Source organism: Oryzias melastigma, linkage group LG4, assembly GCF_002922805.2.
Source record: "Oryzias melastigma strain HK-1 linkage group LG4, ASM292280v2, whole genome shotgun sequence".
NCBI lineage: Eukaryota > Metazoa > Chordata > Actinopteri > Beloniformes > Adrianichthyidae > Oryzias > Oryzias melastigma.
This window is the reverse complement of record NC_050515.1, coordinates 11,692,799-11,701,572: the sequence shown is the minus strand read 5'-3', so window position 1 is coordinate 11,701,572 and position 8,774 is coordinate 11,692,799.

Here is an 8,774-nt window from a genome sequence, read left to right as displayed (position 1 = left end):
ACTAAAAAAGAAAAGCCTAAATTAGCTAAAACAGCTAGCATGTAGCTGAAATGTTAGCTAAACTTCAAAATAGCCTAAAAAATCTTAGTAAATGCCAAAATAGTCCTAAAAGCTAGCAAAATGTAATTTTTTTTTTACTTTAAAACCTTAACTTTTTAACATAATTATGAATAATAAAAAGGCAGGAATATAATTTCAGAATAAATCAACTTAAACCTTAAATAACTTTCAATGTTTTACTCTCCATAAAATATATATCTTGTTAAAATTATACAAGTTAGAAATGTGTGCAAGATAACACCGGACCATTAAAAATAATAAAATAAAATGATCTGGAGGGCCGAATATAATTACCTGGAGGGCCTTGACTTTGACACGTGATTTAAAGTGTGAAACATGATGCTAGAAATTAATGTAAAAAAGGATTGTTCAACTCAATGGCAAAGCATCCTTTCTTGAAGAAGAAGACATTTTTGAATGAAAATAAAGGGCAAAAATTCCAACAATTAGTCTGGTCCTTTAAAAAGTCACAGCTGTGTTCACCCCATGCAGCTGTCATACTCCCAACTTTTTTTTTTTTTTTCAAGATTCCTGACTCTCGCCACTTCCTCAAACCAAAATCTACATTTGTCTGTCACTGCTGTAAAACACGTCTCCCAGGATTCTTCCTTTCCTCCAGGCTCCAGCGTTCTTCCGCCGAATCCAACCCATCTCTCTTGGCCTTTGAAAATATGCCGTGGTTTGCTGGTGACATGCCTTTGAGCAGATGGTGTAAAAAGACACATGGCCATCGTTTCACATAAACACAGGAAAAAAGTGTTGACACTCGAGCCAAATGGACTATTGATACTGTTTATAGCAATCACCTGAAGGTCTGATTAATGTTTGCGTTAATCAGTGGGCTCGGAAGAAATGTCGCTGTGGGTGTTTGAATGCCTTTGTGGTGGAACTGGAAAGGCTGGTGATACGTTCTGCAGCATATGAAATGACTGAGCGATGCTGTGATTAAACCGATTAAACTGATTAACATTTCAAACAGGTTTTTAATCTGGACTTTACATTACTTTGTCTATCAAATTTAGAATTTTCCTTTTTTGTCGTTCTGTCACAAACATTTTTTACATACTAAAAAATGTGCTTGTTAAGGATGGAACATGACAAAATGCAAATGTAAATGTCAGTTATTATTTTTTAAAAATAATTTTATTATTGAATGATCATAAAATATTTGAAAGATCCCCACATTTTGTAATTAAATTTGTTTTCTGTTTAAATTTTCATTCTTTTTTCTAGTCGATCCAAGATTATTTTTTTGTTTTTGTGACAACTTTGATTATTCTATTCAATTCTATTTTGAGAATAAAAAAATATTTTTGTTGCATATAATTTAAAATATGTTGATAATTTTTATTGTTATGTGTTTTTCGATAGTTTGAAGACACTGTGTGAACGCTGGATGATCATTTGTTGTGTTCATAATTAAGATACAAAGGCGTTTCTGATCTGATTCACTGCATTTCCGTCTTTCGGCCACAGCAGGGCGCTCTTCATGCTGAAATGTGACCTTTGTCTAAACAGTTCTGCTCTTTGCTGACATTTTCAGGCGTCTCGGGGGAATCCTGTCATGTGAGACCCTCAGCGCCCGACTGCAACCTGTCGCTCGTATTTAGATTTCATGATGAATCCCAGCCGTGACAAACCAATCGCACATGCACATCTGTGAGGGAACAGTGAGCGCAAGGGCTCAGCGGGGTTTAGGAGGAGCTCCCTATGAAATCAGAACAACACCCCAGAAACGAATGGCCTGTTCGGTCTACTCCCCATCTATTACAGAGCAGCTCTCCTGCAGATTCTTGCCGGGCGGTCGGTCTTCCTCGTCTCAGCACTGAGATCAATGCAGTCATCTCATTACTCTCCTAGAGATCTGGGAGGTCAGTTCTATCAAGTGGAGTGGAGCTATAAAATAAATTGAATGTTCTGCTGAGGGAAATGTAGAAGGTGATGGACAGAAAGAGCCCCGGCTCAGAGCGGCAGTCCTGTCGAGCTCCCTTGGGTGCTACAGACTGGGACTGAGGCTCGGCAGTTGGACGACCGGCTGCAAAGAAAGGTTGCAATCAGAATTAAACATGAGCTAACCCGACAAGGGTGGTATGTAAGCCATCCGTCATTCTCTGCAGCTTTGAGGGGCTACCTGCGCACATCCAGAGGGGCTGTCAGGTATTGGACTGGACACACTTGACTGCACAGACGTGGAATCAGAATTGCAGATGGGGCAGAGAAGAATACAGCCAATCGATGTAAAGAGAAAGACTTTGGTGCAAAGCCACAGAGGGAAGGTCCTGTGTTTGAACTGGCCACGACAATGTTCGACTCATTACAGTCTGGTCTTTAAGCTCTGATTTGGCAAACTACACCTCATCATTGTAAATTACTTTAAATCATCAGTGAATTTGGCAATTCTCTGGAAAGTAGCTCTTTTTATTTTAGATCCAAATCCTATTAGAGATATTTCAAGTATTATGCCCCCCCTGGCAGACAAAGCTGCAGTTGTGCTACACACACAAACTCCACATAACAACTCAAAAGTCCCAATCCAACTTTATGTTTTTCTATTGTAAAATCATTCCTAGTGGTCTTTGAAGGTATCAAAGGATTCATCGGGTTTATTGCCAATATTGCCTGTACAAGGAAATTCTTACTTTGCAGCTGAATGCCATAAAGAAGGTTAATGAAAAATAAGATAAACATATAGAAAGAAGATAAAGGATATTTACAGGATGACTCAAAGAGCATAGTACCTGAACATTAATGCAAAATTTAAGGAATATTTAAAAAAAAATAGCACTTAATGTAAAAGTCATGCAGCTACAATTCCATAAAAAGCTACAAAGCTGAATTAGCATACATCAGTCAAAATCCACAGTAAGAGTTCAGACTGATCATCCTCCGACCACCTTTCCCTCAATTACAGGGTAAAAAGAGATAAATGGAATCCTTTAAAAAAATATCCCATTTTGTTTATGTTCACTGCATCCAAAGCCTCTTAGAGAGGGTGGATGATTGGAGACTAAAAGGTAGCCTTTGATCACAAGCTTTGGCCAGAAGCAATTATTTTCTCACAAATGCAAATTCCTGCAGTACAGCAAAATACAGTTGATCCATCAAGCAGGAATGTCAGTCCACTTTCTTTTACTCCTTGAAGTTTTTGCAGAGCGAGCGATAAAATCTCCTGATTCTGAGAGCTTGTAAACTGTCCCATTTCTTTTTCAGATGAGAGGTTAGAAGAAGGCATGCCGTGTTTTTGTTTTTTTTCCGACAAAGCGTCATAAATAATTCATCGAAATCTGTGCAGTAAAGAGACGACTATTAAAAAGAAGGAGGGCTTCTGGTGTAGTTTTAGATTTCCTTGAAGCAGCCTGTAACATTGCAGAGGAGATGTGTCTTTGTATAGATAGACATTTTGGAATGTGAGTTCAGTTATGCATTCATGGCCGCATACATGGCATATGCAGTATGTAATGGAGATAAACCAGTTACTAAACACACACTGACATTTGTAAAGGTAGTTTTTTTCAGTTTTTGACACTTGTCCTCAAATATAAAACTATAATTATTAATACTTGGCATAAATAAATTGTTTCTATTCTCCAGCAGACTGGTGTAGAGGCAATTTCTTGGGAGAAGTAAGTCCATTTTGCCTCAACAAAAAGGTGGCAAATGGACTTAATTGAGGTCTCCAGCTGTATTTGAGAAGTGTAAACACTCTTTGGTCATAGTGGTGTTTCAGAGCAGCTGTTGAAAATCTGACTACACGTTTCGGAGGTACTTTCTGCTCTTCCGCAGTTACACAAGTCAAACATTTTTGTCACATTTTGAAAGATCCCTGTCTTTGCTACTTTATTCAAATTTGTCCAAAAGATTAATAACTCCTGGCTGAACAGCTGTACTTGAGCTTTTTGGCCTGAGGAATCTATTCTGACAGATTTAACATGGGTTTGAGGCGAACGCGTGGGGAAATCCGCAAAGTTAAGTAGCCCAACAACGGCAAAGGTATTTTAATTTGTCTTTTCCTTTCCTTCAGATTGTTGAAATCTTTCAAAAAAATCTCTCTGAAGTATATTCGAACACCGATACGAAACACCTGCCAGGGGCTATGACTGAGACGGTCCAGTGCCAGACAAATCCTTGGCTCATTCACATTCACTGCACAAAGGAAAAATCACAGAACAGCATTCCTGACCTGCAACCATTCCGTCTTTTAGCACAGCTTCAAAATAATCGTGCAGTCTGGCCTAAATTACTCTGTGTCTCTCCAAAATGTGATGTTATTTGTCTTCCACGCACCCTCTTAGCCTTCTTCTCCCTGTTATCTGCTATTTTCTGATTTATACGTCGCCCCGGCGACATGCCGAGTTAGCTCAGTGTTTTTGATTATGTTTCCATCAGTGTTTTTCTAATGCATCAACTTGTAAACCAATTTAGCTGCTGGCGCCCTAAAACTATCCCGGCATGAAAGAGCTATTGCACCACTCAACTTCCAACCCCTCCCTCTCCCCCGCTGCCAGTAAATGTTTAAATATGTTGCCGTTTTGTTTGAAGGAGCGTGTCACCGCACATGACTAGTCAGCAGATACCTTCAAGATAAGAGCACACCGTTTGTGTATATTTTCTTTGAATGGTTTGTGCCAGTGTTGTGGTCAGAGTTGCTGCCGGTGAAAGAGTGCTGTTTGTGTTCCAGAAAGACTTTTCGGATGGCGAGAACTCAAGGTTACTTTATTCAGAGGCAGGGCCCAGTTCATGTTTTGTAACTCTGCAATCTTTTCTGTTCTCCTGTTTAAAAAACCCTTCATTAAAACTGACTCTTCAATAAAAAAATGTTCCAATTGATGCAGGTTAATTTGATGCTTAAAAACTAAAAATGTCTTTTCTTACATTTTTATTTGGTTTTTGAAGTTTTTTTCTTCTATTTTCTCCACCATAGTCCTTATACATATTGTAAGAAAGAATATTATGCCTTATTTCCACTGAGTGGTCCGGACTGGTCTGCTCCTGGTCGGTTTAGAATGGTCCAGGTAATTCAAGTGAGTGTTTCCATTGAGTGTTGGACTATCATGGTGCATGCCAAGTGTAGACCGATGATGTAGCTGTACATCATAATGGTGCGACTACAGTGTGTTCACAGTAAATTCAGCATGTCTCCTGTCCCTAAACCCCGGGAACAGTGGGGGAATACTGAATGCAAAGAATTCAAGACTTGAAACTTTCAGCTTGGAGATGGGAAAAGTGCTGGTCAAATGGTAGCTGTGGTTGGAATATCTTTCCACCAATCAGTGGATTTCATCGTGTGACAACAGTAGTTCCGCCTTAACCCGTCCGGTCCATATTTCTATGGACCTGCAACCAATGGGGGACCAAAAATGATTAGAATTGTTCTGGCCTAATGGATCCATTTTATAAAGGAAACGCTCAAAACATCGTACCGGTCCGGCCCAGTCCAGTCTGGACCGCTATGTGGAAACATAGCATTAAAGAACTAGTCCAATAAAAATCATGTTTTTGGTGTTTTTAACAGCATTAATCTCTTTATGGAGGAAATATGTAAAGAAAATTAAGCTTAAAACTGCGTTTACGAGTATTTTTTAATTCAAATTGTTGTAAGCCAGGAGCAAAAAAAAAAGCTTGAGCAGTGACGTAGGTGCTACAGTCAATGGGCCACAAGCTTCCTGCTCCTTTCCATTCTGATTCATCCACTTGCAGACGACTAGATTCATGTATGTCTTCGTTTTTCTCGTCTGAGCTGGTATCTGGCTCAAAACTGTACGGCTGCACAACTCTAATATAGCTTGCTACTGTATTTTGATACAGTAGGTTGAGGTCGTTATGGGCGGGTGAAAGTGTAAACAAAGGAATGATGGGAAGTCAGGGGAAGTCCCCCCCACAACTTGGAGAAACTGAGTCCTAGAAAATGACATTTAATAATCTAAAGACCACTGGGAATATTTTTACAATAGATAAAAAGATGATCGGAATAGAACTTTAAAAAATGATAATAGTTCAAAGCGATTGTCCTGAATGATGCCTTTGCTCATTTAATACCTTTATTCCTTTGTCTTTGTGATGCTCATTATCTCAGGACCAGGACATGACAAGTAGCATCTTCCAGCTAAAAGGGCAGCTGTAGCTGAAGTCAGTCAATAGAGTGAGATGGATGACACGGCTCGTCCAAAGACTAAAAGGCTCTCTTTGTTCTGAACCTTACAAACTTGTAGTTTTCCATCTATGTCCTTCTTCTCTACAAGTTCCAAATGTCATCCATTCCAACGCTGCCACTCTTTGATTACTTCTTCCCCATTAGTCCTTCATCTGGATGGCTGTGATGCTTCAGCTGAGTGTCTTTGTTTTGACTGTGGCATTAGGAAAATCGATATTTTGACAACTCGCTTTGGCAGTGGAGGTGATTGAAGTATCAGGTATAGTGCATAATCAAGTTGGTGGGAAACAAATGATTGACAGGTAATAGGATGAGGCGTCTCTGAGCCCTGTGGTTCAGACATTGTCTCATAACCCATTCTGTGCATCATGAAAAATAGAGCACAGCTGCTAGTCAGGGAATGGTAGTCGCATTAAAGCTTTGACAGTGCTGAGCAGAGAACTAGTTTTCCTGTATCACATATACTGTAGTTGCTATTTTCAGAAGACTTGTATCAGTGGTTTTATGAGGAAACTGACTGCTCAGTATGGAGACAGATGTGGAGGTAGTAGGTTTGTAAGCTTGAGGTGGGGAATTGTTTAATTGTTTAATAATGTTTAGCACTAAAACATGGGTTTACCATCAAACCAACCCTCGAATAAGCTCATAGCAAAAAAGTATCCTAAATGATCACTAGAACTACTTTCTAAAATAGCAAATAGAAATATTTCGAAGTGCAGAAAAGTGTTGTTTTCTGGGTGTCTCTTGCCGGCGCGGGTGGAGCAGGTGAGTCCTCCCAGGTTTAGATGCAACAATACTTTTTGCATCTCCTCGGGCTGCAGGCTTCTCCAAAGCTCGCCATCTGTTTTGACTTGGCCAGTTCCACTTCGTATGCTCGGAAGATCTCGGTGGTTGGCGCCGGCAGCAAATCCCCGGTTCTTCCCTGCTCGCCTGCCAACACCATGTACCTGTCAGACTTATATCGCCACCTAATACGGTCGAGGGATAATGTGGCATCTCTCTCTCCCAGAGTACCACGATGATGTCATAGATATCCAGAAGAGAAGGATCTTAGGATTTTACTCAGCTTGACCACTTTGTTTCCAAATATTTTGTCATTGTGATTTTACAGTAAATGTCAGGAATAGGTCTGTTATTGAGGAGAGGTTCGCCGTGTCATCCCTCACTTCTGCCAGGTTCAAGGAACCCAAACTGTGTTCTGAACTTTTTTTTTTCCTATTTCTACAGGTCCCCTCCTCACAGAATTTGGGCATCTGGGATCTGCCTTTTTGTGGAGGGGTACTGTAATGATTCTGTGGTTCAGTTTGGTCTTATGTTGTTCTTTGTCATGTTTTGGTTTCCCTTTATCAGTCACACCAGTTCCAGGTTCATGATCCACAGCTGTCTTCAGTTCAGTTAATTTAAGCCTATTTTGTCTGGTTTTTGATTCGTCCTTATCAGGTAATCAGTTCTGTTCCATTATGCCACCGTTTTGTTTCTACATGGGTTTTGTTGTGTGTCTTGTTCAAGTTTGTTTCTTAAATTGTTAAGTTTCTGACACCAAGATTGGTCTCCTGCATTTGGGTCCTCCACCCCCTATTCCTGACAGTAAACCTTAAAGTACCACTCCAACTATATATTTTTTATTTTATAAAATTGTACCCAGTGGTTTTTTAATCATGATTAAGCAGTTTTAAGCCAAAATCAAAAAAGCCTGTATTGCTTACATTTTCAGAAGCTCATTAGAAAGTCACCTCTGCGTTGTTAGTGCGGAAGTTAGCCACTGCTATTTTCACATCAGTCTTTTTGGTAACACTCTTATACACATTATTATAGCAAAAAGAAAAAAAAATGGTGAGCAATATCAAATCTATCCATCCTTACAGATTTGAGCCAGATTGCCGCTCAGACAAGGATAATTAAGACATTAAAGGATCTTTTTCTGTGCAAATGGACTCATCAGTACTGTAGTGGAGAAGCCCACTGCAGTTACTACATCACAAACCCGATCTTTTTCAAACCTTAGTCGTTTTATCTCCTCCAGATCCAACACAATTTGAACAAGAAAATACTGAGAAATGTAGGTTTGGTATTACATTATTTTGTATATGCCCTCCATCATGAGAAAAATGCATGTTAATATTATTATTATTTTTTAGCTTCCATAAGAATTAAACATCCTTCCTTACATAATTACTTGAAGTGTAAATACAGAAGTTTCACTGGCTGTCAATTTTTTTTCTATTCATCCATTTATATGAGCACCTTTCCAGTATTTTGTTGCAAAAAGACCACATGTTGGACCTATGTTATGATGTCATTACCCATAAATGCCAGTGATTATGTTAAATAAGTTTATATTTTGCCCATTTTGTTATACTACCTTCTTTGTGTCTTCTTCCTCCATGTATAAAGAAGTCTGCAGAACCTGATGCTACAATACTAACATTAAAGGAATACGTGTTTTCATTCATTCATCTTCCTGACCGCTTTGTCCCTTTCGGGGTCGCGGGGGTGCCGGAGCCTATCCCGGCTACTGATGGCTAAGGCGGGGTACACCCTGGACAGGTCGCCGGTCTGTCTC